Genomic DNA, 11,933 nt, shown 5'->3' on the forward strand with positions numbered 1-11,933 from the left:
TCCAGAACAGGCCATCAAGGCCCAACGGGACGACCGGCCGCCGTGTCATCCTCAGCCCATAGGCGTCACTGGATGCGTATATGGAGGGGCATGTGGTCAGCACACCGCTCTCCCGGCCGTATGTCAGTTTACGAGACCGGAGCCGCTACTTCTCAATCACGTAGCTCCTCAGTTTGCCTCACAAGGGCTGAGTGCACCCCGCTTGCCAACAGCGCTCGGCAGACCAGATGGTCATCCATCCAAGTGCTAGCCCTGCCCGACAGCGCTCAACTTCGGTGATCTGATGGGAACCGGTGTTACCACTGCGGCAAGGCCGTTGGCCCTTATGGCATGCATAACAGAGATAATTCGGAGGTGTTTTTTTACCGTTTTACAACTTTCTGAGTTTCTTAGCGCTGATGGGAAAACTTGCTGGATGAATAACACCTGGTGGATACCTATACTATAAGAGCGGTGGTTTGTAGAGTATAAGAATTATAACTCGGTATTTTTGAAACTGTAAATACCCTATAACCTCGCAATGACATGTTTGTACTTCTTCTTGAAGAAAATAATCCCTTGTCCTTGTCCTTTCTAAACACTCCAATCTACAAGATGTTTTTATAAAACCAGTTTAGCTTCTCGGATGAAATGAGCTTTTCAATTTCGAACCATGGCCCTTCCTGCAATGGGGTAACTTGCATGCCTCAAAGATACGGATTGCTGTACCTACTGAGAGGCGAGACAGAGGGCAGCAGCCTTTTCAGTAGTTGCAATTCAACAGTCTGTTGGATTGACTGATCTGGCCGTGTAAATTCAACCAACATGGCCTTGCTGTGCTGGGTCTACGAACGACTGAAAGCAAGGGGAAACTACAGTCGTTATTTTTCCCACGGGTGTGCAGCTCTACTGTGTGGTTAAAGAATGGTGGCATTGGGTAAAATATTCTTGAGGTAAAATAGTTCCTCACTGGGATCTCCGGATCGGGACTACTCAGGAGGATGTGTCATCAGGAAAAACAAAACTGTCAGTCTACGTGTCGGAGCATGGAATGTTAGATCCCTTAATCGCGCAAATATTTCAGAAGATTTAAGAAGCCGAATAGATAGGTTGAAGTTGGATGTAGCGGGAATTATTGACGTTCGGTGGCCGGTTGAACAGGACTTCTGGTCAGATGAGTTTGGGTTATAATTACAAAACCAGGGGTAATTCAGGGGTAGGTTTAATAATGAATGAGAAAATAGGAATTCGGGCAAGCTATTAAGGGCAGCATAGTGAACGCATTATCGTGGCCAAGATAGACACGAAGCCGAAACCCACAACAAGAGTACAACTTCAAATGCCGACTAGCTTCGCAAATGATCAAGAGATTGAAGACATATTCGATGCGATAGCAGCGCGGAATGGCCGCGCGGTTAGAGGCGCCATGTCATGGATTGCGCGGCCCCTCTCGCCAGAGGTTGGAGTCGTCCCACGGGCATGGGTGTGTGTGTTGTTATTAGCATAAATTAGTTTAAGTTAGTTTAAGTAGTGTATAAGTCTAGGGACCGATGACCTCAGCAGTTTGTTCCCTTAGGAATTCACATGCATTTGAACATTTTATGATTTGATAAAAGAAATTATTCATATAGTTGAAGATGGAGAAAAATTTAATTTTGATGGGGAACTGGAATTCAGTATCATGGACTGCAAGAAAAGGAAAAGGGTATGACAACATGAACGAGGGAAAACAATGAGAGAGGATGGTATCTAGTAGGAATTTGCAGACGGCATAATTTAATCATCGCATATATCTGGTTTAAAAGTCATGAAAGAAGGTTGTATACTTGCAAGAGGATGCTGTAAGGATTCAGGCAGTCGACGGGAAGTAGTGGTTGAGAACTGAGTGAAACAGCATTGTAGCCTACCAAGACATTGTTCACCCTGTACATTAAACAAGCAGTAAGAAATCCCAAAGAAAAAATAGGAGAAGGAATTAAAGTTCAAAGAGATTGTTTCGACGACGTTGTAATGGTGTCACAGACAGCAAAGGACTTGCAGGGCAGTTAAAGGGAATGAACAGTGTGTTAAATGAAGGATTTAAAATGAACTTAAACAGAAGCAAAAAGGAAGTGTAATAGAATGTAATCGAATTAAATCAGGCGATGCCGAGCGAATTAGATTAGGAAACGAGACACTAGAAGCAGCAAAAGAGTTTTGCTATTTGGGCAGTAAAATAAGTGTTGATAGCGGTAACAGAAAGAATATAAAATGCACACTGAAATGGCAAAAAGAAGCTTTTCTGAAGGAGAGAAATAAATCTAACATAGAATATAGATTTAAGTGTTAACAAGTCTTTTCTGAAGGTCACAGTTGTAGCTTTGTATGAAAGTGAAACGTGGACGATAAACAGTCCAGTGAAGAAGAGAGCAGAAGCTTTTGAATTGTGCTGTAACAGAGGAATGCTGAAGATTTGATCGCTAGATCATGTAACGAATGAGGAGGTACTGAATATTACTAGGAGGAAAATAAATTTGTGGCATAACTTGAGTAAAGGAAGGGATCGGGTGATAGGACGCATTCCTAGACATCGAGGGGTCACCAGTATAATATTGGAGGAAACTGCGGGGGTAAAAGTGTAGAGGGAAACCATGAGACGAATATAGTAAGAAGGTTCAAAAGGATGTACGTTACAGTAGTTATTCGGAGATGAAGAGCCGTGCGCAGGATAGAGTAGCGTCGAGAGCTGCACCAAACCAGTCTTCGGACTGGAGACCTCAATAATGACGGCGGAAAAGGATGAAAAGAGAGAGAGAGAGAGAGAGAGGGAGGGAGAAAGAGAGAAACGGGAAGAAATGAGATAGAGAGAAACACTTTCTTGTGGGTCACCAGAAGACTGGTTTGATACGAGGCACAATAATTTCGTTTTATTTCCTATGACAATCTGTTCATCTTATAATAGCATAATAGCACTTACATCACACTAATTCAATTATTTGTTAGATTTATTCCAGTCTTCTCCAAACGTTAACCTGACTCAATGAAGGGCGTGAGTGAATCCCGATCTACCTGAATTGGCAGCCACTTCAAGAAGACGCCAGCTATTCCGCAAAAAAATACTTACAGTATAACAAGAAATTAGAGTAACTGCAACCCTCACACAGGCATTTCAGCAGTCGTTCTTCCCGCGAATTTGACGGGTACAAACCCAAAAGCACCTTTTACACCACAGCGAATGGAAGCGAACACAAGCGAATGCGTATACAGACACAGTTCGCCGGTGTTCACTAACATTCGCTTGTATCTCTGAACAATCGTTCACACTAGAGGCAACGGAAGCGAACGTGAGATGATAAACATAGCCTATGGGTACTGCGTTATGTTTGGTGGCGCTAATGAGATATAATGGAATATCGTTAGAACCACGATGCAAAACTCTGATCTTCAGATTATTTTCTGTGGGAGCGCACTGTTTTTGGCGAAGCAAAGGAAAGAATTTAGGTATCTCCACTTATACGTAAACAGCAAATGCGTTCAAATGGTGCACTTAACACTGAATTGCAACTCCAGCTTTCCTTAGCATTAGTCCAAAACTTTGTACATACGTCGGTTGACGCTTCCTGCTGGCTCCTCATTAAAATTAAGGAGGAATTTTAGGGGCAGAACACTAATTACCGACGACCAACGTAACCTGAAGAAAGGTTAGATTCTTACACCATGGTTATTAGCAACCAGAGACACTTGCGTTAGTGATTTCTTCCGCATTTCAAGAGAATCTGTATGTTAGGTAGTTACTGATTTTTGCAGTGTCATATGCGAAGCACTTCAAGGATTTTATTAAAGTACGTATAAGGAAGATAATGCCAATAAAATGTGATTAATGAGTTATGAAAAGCCGGCCGTTGTGGCAGAGCGGTTCTAGGCACTTCAGTCCGGAACCACGCTGCTGCTACGGTCGCAGGTTCGAATCCTGCCTCGGGCATCGATGTGTGTGGTGCCCTTAGGTTGGTAAGGATTAAGTAGTTCTAAGTCTAGGGAACTGATGACCTCAGATGTTAAGTCCCATAGTGCTCAGAGCCATTTGAACCTTTTTTTTTTTTAGTTATGAAATATGCATATGTCCTGTGATGCAGGCTACTCGATAAACTATGCTGCAGAGTTTGTCAGAAAGAAGATAGCGTAATCCCTGATAAATCTGTATCATAACACTGATACATCAGCGATGTAATGACAGATACAATGAATGTAAGCAACGAGAATAATCAGGCTTTAATTTTGACCAGTATAATAGTACAAATAATCAGGCTTTAATTTTCATCAGTATGATAGTACATATATATTCTCCCTTTTTATTTTCAAGGAAATTTACAGGCTATTGTTTTTTTACCACAACTAATTACTAAGCTTCTACTTGGTTACTTATTTCCCGTGTGATACGAACAACTATGACTTTACCACCTTCCTCACGTTTCCAATAGGACCTCTGAATTCTTCGGCAGTTTTCTGCCAACATATTTCTTTTCCTTCGGCATATCAGAAGAGACGCAGACAGGTGTTTTCACATTACAAGAGGAGCAAGAAAGATATGTCTGTACAGCGTGGCGTATTGAGGTTATTCTGTGGTGGCGATTGTTTTCTCTAATCGAATGTCGTATTGCCACATCGGTCTCGTTAACTTCACGCTGTGAGTGAGACTGATTTTGTATTTGCCATACGAAAAATTATTTTATTATTGTTCCGATGGGAGCGTTATTGATTTTGTAATTTCATGTGCAGAGAAAACTGTAATTGCAAAATTTTCATAGATAGTATTGCAGTGAATAAATTCTAGCGTTTTTTTTGTTTTTTTTTTTTTTTTGGGTGATTAGTTTGTGATGGCAGTGCTCGTAGATTAAGATTTAATTGAGTCCTAATGTAAGTAATCTTTAATTAAGCCAAAGAGTTGTTTTCTTATTTTTTCTTGTTCTAAGTGGTTATTTGTGGAAGCTATTCTCGTTTGCCATTTTAGTGCCCGGGACCCTTGGCCACATATTGCCAACTACTGTTGTTGTTGGCCAGTTTTACTGGGCTGTAGTATAATTTAGATTTTGTTACATTGTGCTTAAGGTATTTTACGTTGTTATTCTCTCATTTCAGGTCTTGCCTTCAAGAACTGGAATTGGTCTGCACGTTCAGGTCAGTTGTACTACTCATTGTCAATTGTCAAAGATATTTTATGTTGAATAAATTGTTTTTAAAACTGAGTCCACATCTGTACAATTCCTACTCTGTACAACAGTCAGAATCCCACTCCACTCAAATCCTACGCACGGGGTCTCGGGTTCGATTCCCGGCGGGGTCAGGGATTTTCATCTGCCTCGAGATGACTGGGTGTTTGTGTTGTCCTCATCATTTCATCATCAATCTTGAATGTGGCGAGTTTGGACTGAGCAAAGGTTGGGAATTCGTACGGGCGCTGATAACCGCGCAGTTGAGCGCCCCACAAACCAAACATCATCATCATCAAATCCTACGCTACGCTGCAAAAAAAAAAAAAAAAAAAAAAAAAAAAAACTCTTTAGGCGGTCCTAAATTAGTCTAGTGAAACTGTAAAACATGAAGAGTAAACCGTATACCAGCAGTAGTCCTTTCCCAACTTTCCTGTCTCTCGTGCCACCCTGCCCCGCGCTGGCTGCTACAGAAATACGGCAGCGCTACTCAGTCGGTGCTGGAGTACTGTCGCTGTTAATACATACCGCTAAACCGATATCGCGTTAGACCTATTTGGGACAGCTCTATCGGGTGGGTACACAAAATTCAACTTTAAACATCATTTTGCTTGTAGTGGGAAACAAACTAATGCTTACCGTTGACTCTGGGTGTCACATGAAAAATAGGATAAGCAATATTTGCTTGGGCCGATTCCATCTGCATAATGCAAAAACGAAATTGCAAATATCTCCAGGAACACCAAAGAAAATGAACCTGACTTCAAGAAGAATATAATAATTCAAATTCCGACAAAAGGTATATGCCCACAGGTGTGAATATTACTGAATAATAAGTTTAATAAGTCATGGATGTTAATAATGACCCTAACCTTTCACAGAAGAATAGCAAGTTTCTTTAGAGTGTACAGCCGCGCGGGATTAGCCGAGCGGTCTATGGCGCTGCAGTCATGAACTGTGCGGCCGGTCCCGGGGGAGGTTCGAGTCCTCCCTCGAGCATGGGTGTGTGTGTTTGTCCTTCGGATAATTTAGGTTAAGTAGTGTGTAAGGTTAGGGACTGATGACCTTAGCAGTTAAGTCCCATAAGATTTCACACACATTTCAACATTTGTAGAGTGTACACCACAAAAGAAGATAGAACCTAAAGAAGTGACGAAGATTATTTACTATAATAGTTAATTATACTGCATTTTTCTTTTGATAGCGCTTTCATAAGCGCTTCGTACTTCTAAAATATGACTATGCTTTACCCTGTAAGAATAATGTTAGTGGGTGTTGTGTGATGTCCTTAGGTTAGTTAGGTTTAAGTAGTTCTAAGTTCTAGGGGACTGATGACCATAGATGTTAAGTCCCATAGTGCTCAGAGCCATTTGAACCACTTGAATAATGTTAGTACACACTGCCGGAAAAAAATGTGCAACATCCTCAACAACTGTGTTCGGTGTCACCAGTGTGTCAGTGTATAACAGGCCTATGTGCTCTCTGAGCGGCTGTAGTGTTAGTGTTTCACTTGTCACGGTCGTCGGCAATCAGATAGCGCTCGAGTTCACCAAGTACACCTTCTGTTTTGAGTCTGCAGGCAAACTGTGCTGAGTTCAGATCTGAGACCTGTTTGCAACATTCATTCTAGGCTATAACCATAACACCCCCTCGAGCACGGTGAACAGCTTGTTTGAAACATTCTTTCTAGGTTATAACCGTAACCCCCCCCCCACCCCCACCCCCCCCCCCCCCCCCCGCACCCCCAAGCACAGTGAACAGCTTGTTTGAAACATTCATTCTGAGTTATAACCATAACCTCCCTTCGAGCATGGTAAACAGCTCGCTTGCACCATTGGTTCTAGGTTGTAACCATAACCTCCTTGGAGCACAGTGAACAGCTTGTTTGCAACGTTCATTCTAGGTTATAACCATAACCCCCACTTCAAGCACTGTGAACAGCTTGTTGAGGAGCTGTTGAACAGCTTCAGCCATTTGAACGATGTTGTTCTGAGGGTCTGTGGGAAGCTGGATGGACGTGTCGATGTATTGCTGTACATGTTGGGAACAATCTATCGCTGGTATGTCACTGCTTTCAGCAGTGGTCTGTGGATTATTCTCACATCTGTAGCCCAGGTTTTGGAAGACTGCGTAGTTCAGAGGGGCGTCAGGATCGACGCATTGTGCGAGCAATGGTGCCTAGTCGGACATCATCCAGGGATGAAATCAGGGCACATGTCGCACCTGCTGTGTCATCAGAGACCACTGGGAAGCGTCTCCAGACTACCACTGTCACCTCGACACCGCCAAGCGTAGTTACTTCAGTGTCGTAAAAGTCTTGACTGGAGAGCTGAATGGCGCTCTGTTGTCTTCTGTGATGAGAGTAGTTTCAGTCTGTATGCGAGCGATGGACGTACACGTGTATGGTGTAGACCCGGTGACCCGCCTGTTCCTGAATCCACAGGTCCCATCGCAGGCTTCTAGGTGAGTGGGGACTTCAGTTATAACTAACGATCACGTTTCGTGTTTCTCGAGGTTACGGTAACCGGTACCTGCTACATTCCAAAGGCTGTTATCCCCGTGTCACTGCCATTTCTTCAACAGGAAGGTGGTGTGCTTTTTCAGTAGGACCTTGCCACGTCCCCATACAGGCAACCTGCTCTTCGTGGTATACAACAACTGCCCTGACCAGCCAGATCACCAGATATCTCGCCAACTGAACATGGTGAAGCGGGACCTTATTCTCCAGTGCATCCTAGAACCAGAAGAGTTGCAAAGAAAGGCGCAAGATGCTTGGGACAGTCTATGGCAGGATGCCGTTCGGCACCTTCGCTGATTGTTTGCATGCGAGAATACGCGCATTCGTTGCTGCCAGTGGAGGGTACACTGTGTATTGATGCCAGCGTTTGGGCAGCCTTTACTGTGACATGTGTGTTTCATTTGGTCTGGATCTGTTATCATAATATTCCTACAATGAACTATCTGTCATCTCACTGGTTAATAAAATGAGTTTGTCCTTCAGGGTGCTAAATTTTTTTTTTCCGGGAGTGTGCGATGCCTATTTAGAGAAAAGGTACATCTCTGATAAGACCGTTTACTGGAGCAGAGATATAAATATCAAATTAAATAGCTGCTATCCTTAGTACCTTTACTCGCTGGTCCCCGATGAGTTCGTACGTGATGGCTTTTATACTTTGTTCTTTCATACTGAAACCTTTAGACATAATGACATATCTTGTCGGAGAAAACAAATTATTCAATGCAGAAAATTATAATAAAGGTGAGCATTGCTATAAAGACGACTAGTTTATTATTTCGAAAACTATCTACCGATAATATTTACCATTAATCTGCATGAGTTAAAATTAATTTAGAGTGCCTGAGATTCAATTTGTTCCAGAATAGTTAAAAACTCATTTTTGGGTTAGAACAAAGACAGACATAGGGTTTACCCACTCACTGTGTTATCTCTTTTCTAAAATATAAATTGAATCCACCAAAGATTATTATCTCTATTACAAATTTTGAAATTCATGATTTTACTGGTTGCAGTTTGTTTGGCCTATGTTTCTTGATATTTGTTGAAATTCTAAATTAAGCACTTAAGTTCCAGTTCACGGAACGAGCTGAAACAATAAGAAGCTATTTTACTTTCAAAGTAGCACATTCCCTTCATTTAGTCTACCTCATGATCCCGAATTTCGTCCTCAACGTTTGTCGCTAACGTCGGTACCGCTACTCCCTGTACTACGTCAGCTGTTTCCCTATGCTTGCACCTCAAAGTTGTAACATGTTAGGGTTCTAAAGCAGTTGTCTATTTTTTCCTTGCCTTTAGGAAAAAACAGGATTAATTTCATTCTAGATTTCTTTTCTTCAGCCATACAGTTCTTGTGTATTTTAGAAATAATTAAAAATGGTAAAAATAGAACCAAAACACTTTTCGAAGTTTCTTTGTGGTATCGTATGTGACGAGTCGTTCGATCTGGCACTGGCTTCTGTGATCGAATGTCCTTCCTGACACCAGTCGCCATTTTAAGCCGAAGAGGGCCAACGCTGTTTTCACCATCTGACTGCGAACGTCAAAATTTTAATTCATGTGCTTCAGCAACAGTTTACTTGTTGTAGTTTTGCGACAGTTTTTCGATACAGCTGAGGCATTCGCTTCAGCGTAAGGAATAGAAAAGGGACCAGCTGGCGTCCGCGCCAGTATTCGTCAATCCAGCTCGCAGATGATTTGGTGTATATTTTAATCATTTTTCCTCACAAGCTAGCATTAAACATCTCACGCTACTTGCGAGATATGGCAAAGTACGGGTACGTGTATTCTTAGAACTTATCAAATAAAATGTGATGATAATGCAATAAATTGTTTTCTACATAACGTAAGTGTTTTGGTCTTGCTAATTTCGAAGTACTTTTGATGTAATTATTGATAATGATTGTGGAGCTTTGATTTAAATGACTTGCATTATAGATCGTTGTTGCGCAGCTTCTTCGCGCTGAGTGAAAGTCGGAAAGCAAATCAGACAAGGGTACAGCAACAACATGGTACAGGAGGATGAAGATTGATGCCGTCTATAAATGAATAGTGGAATTTGGGTTTCAGGAATGACTGGTGTGCCTGTATGAAGGAGTTTATGAGGTTATGGAGCATTCATTCGTGCAGAAGGTAGGGTATAAAAGGAGCACAGGCAGTAAGGGTGGAAATGTGGTAGGGTTATACACAGATGATAACGCAGAGATAGCATGTACCTGTTACCTCTAGAAATGATACGAAGTATGTGTAGGCAAAGCTTGGAAGAATGCGAAGATGGAAGGGAATTTATATTATTAAAGGTGCTTTAGTGGCTCAGGAAAAAAAGGAAGGAAGACGGTTTAAGGTTTGTTTGAAGATGAGGTCATTAAGGCAGAATTCCACGAGGCGAATCTAGGCGACATGTTGCCTAAAGTCCTACGCTGCATGTTGTCTAGTGTTGCCAAGTCTCGGTGCGTGACATGGAATTAGGGTACAAAATTTTTGTTACCAGAATGTGTCTGTGGCATACGTCTCAGTCAATTACAGTGGAAAAAGTACATCATGTCTTTGTAAAACGATAGCATCAGTTACGGTATTGGTCATAATCTCCAGTTATGGAAGGAAAAGAAGAAGAAGAGAATTATTTGTTGGAATTTCTCAATGACAGTTTTAAGAAACTAGTAAGTGATAGTTTATAAAATTTTAGGTACTTGATGCCTAAGGGCATGCCAGTTAAAGTAAAATACGATACCAGCTATACTGATGAAAACCGGCTGTTGTCGGAACTGTTACTGACTTTGAGATATATGACTACAGTTGGCAGTTATCTTTCATTGATGTTTGTGTTTCGGAACTCCGAACCTATCATTTCTACTACAAGTATGCAGAACTGTAATATGTCTTCTGTATGATTTTGCACTGGGAAATAGGAAAGTAGTGTTATAACAATGTGTTCGAGATAGTTAGTCATAACATTTTCTCACTTTTTTAGGCGATTTATCACCTTTCTTTGACAGAATTTCTTTTACGTTGACGAAGGAATTTTGTCAGTAAATCGTATGGTTCCAAAACACTACGACCTTTTTAAACTGGAAAGCAGCCCTAGTTTATCGTTTCTTAATCATCTTTCTAGCCCCCATTTTAAATGTGTCACAACTCATACGACTTATGACAACAGTCAACAAATGAAGTGCTTTCAGCGTCACTTGCAACAAGTCACATGGATGCATTGACTCACATGTAGCTAGCACGAAGTGCAACACGCCCTTTTTTATTAACAGCATTGGGATAGCAACTATGTGCTAGCTGCGTCACGCATGCGGCATTTAGGTTTGTGTCAGACTGGACGAGCTGTTTTGCCCGTACGTTATCTACGTGGAAATGCACCTTCACAACACAATCTCGCCTAGGATAAAGATCGGGAAGGAAGTCAGCAGTACCGTTGCAAATGAAACCATCATGGTACTCGCTTCACTCGGTGTAGGGAAACCACTGAGGTGACAAAAGTCATGGAATGGCTCCTAATATCGCGACGGACTTACTTTTGCTCGGCGTAGTGCAGCAACTCGACGAGTGATGGACTCAATAAGTCGATGGAAGTCCCCCACAGAAATGTTGAGTCATGCTGCCTCTACAGACGTCCACAATTGCGGAAGCGCACTGGTCCAGGATTTTGAGCACGAACAGACCTCACGAGTACGTCCCACTAATGTTCAATTGGATTCATGTCGTGCGATGTGGTTGGCCAAATCGTTCGCTCCAGCTGTACAGAACGTTATTCAAAGCAACCGCGAATAATTGTGGCCTGGTGAGATGGCGCATTGTCATCTATAATAATTACACTGTTGTTTGGGACCATGAAGTACATGAATGGCTGCAAATGGTCTCCAATTAGCCGAATGTAACCATTTGCAGTCAATGATCGGTTCATTTGGACCAGAGGACCCAGTCCATTCTATGTGAGCACAGCCCACACTATTATGCAGCCACCACACCAGCTTGCACAGTGGAATGTTGACAACTTGGATCCATGGCTTCGCAGGGTCTGCGGCACACTCGAACGCTACTATCACCTCTTACCAACTGAAATCGGGAGTCATCTGACGATTCCACGTTTTTCGAATGGGCTAGGCTCCAACCGATAGAGTCGCGAGCCCAGCAGAGGCTCTGTAGCCGATGTCGTGCTGTTAGCAAAAACACTCGCGTCTGTCTGCTGTCATAGCCCATTACCGCCAAAATTCGCCGCTCTGTCCAGACCTGTCATAAGTTCGTCG

The 11,933-nt window shown here is 42.3% G+C and overlaps 1 pseudogene; it reads right to left on the minus strand.

Annotated features, from left to right (window-relative positions):
- Nucleotides 1-203: 203 nt before the first annotated feature.
- LOC124778875 lies at nt 204-321 on the minus strand (annotated as a pseudogene).
- Nucleotides 322-11,933: the final 11,612 nt, after the last annotated feature.

This window comes from Schistocerca piceifrons, chromosome 2 (genome assembly GCF_021461385.2).
Source record: "Schistocerca piceifrons isolate TAMUIC-IGC-003096 chromosome 2, iqSchPice1.1, whole genome shotgun sequence".
In the NCBI taxonomy this organism is placed as follows: Eukaryota; Metazoa; Arthropoda; class Insecta; order Orthoptera; family Acrididae; genus Schistocerca; species Schistocerca piceifrons.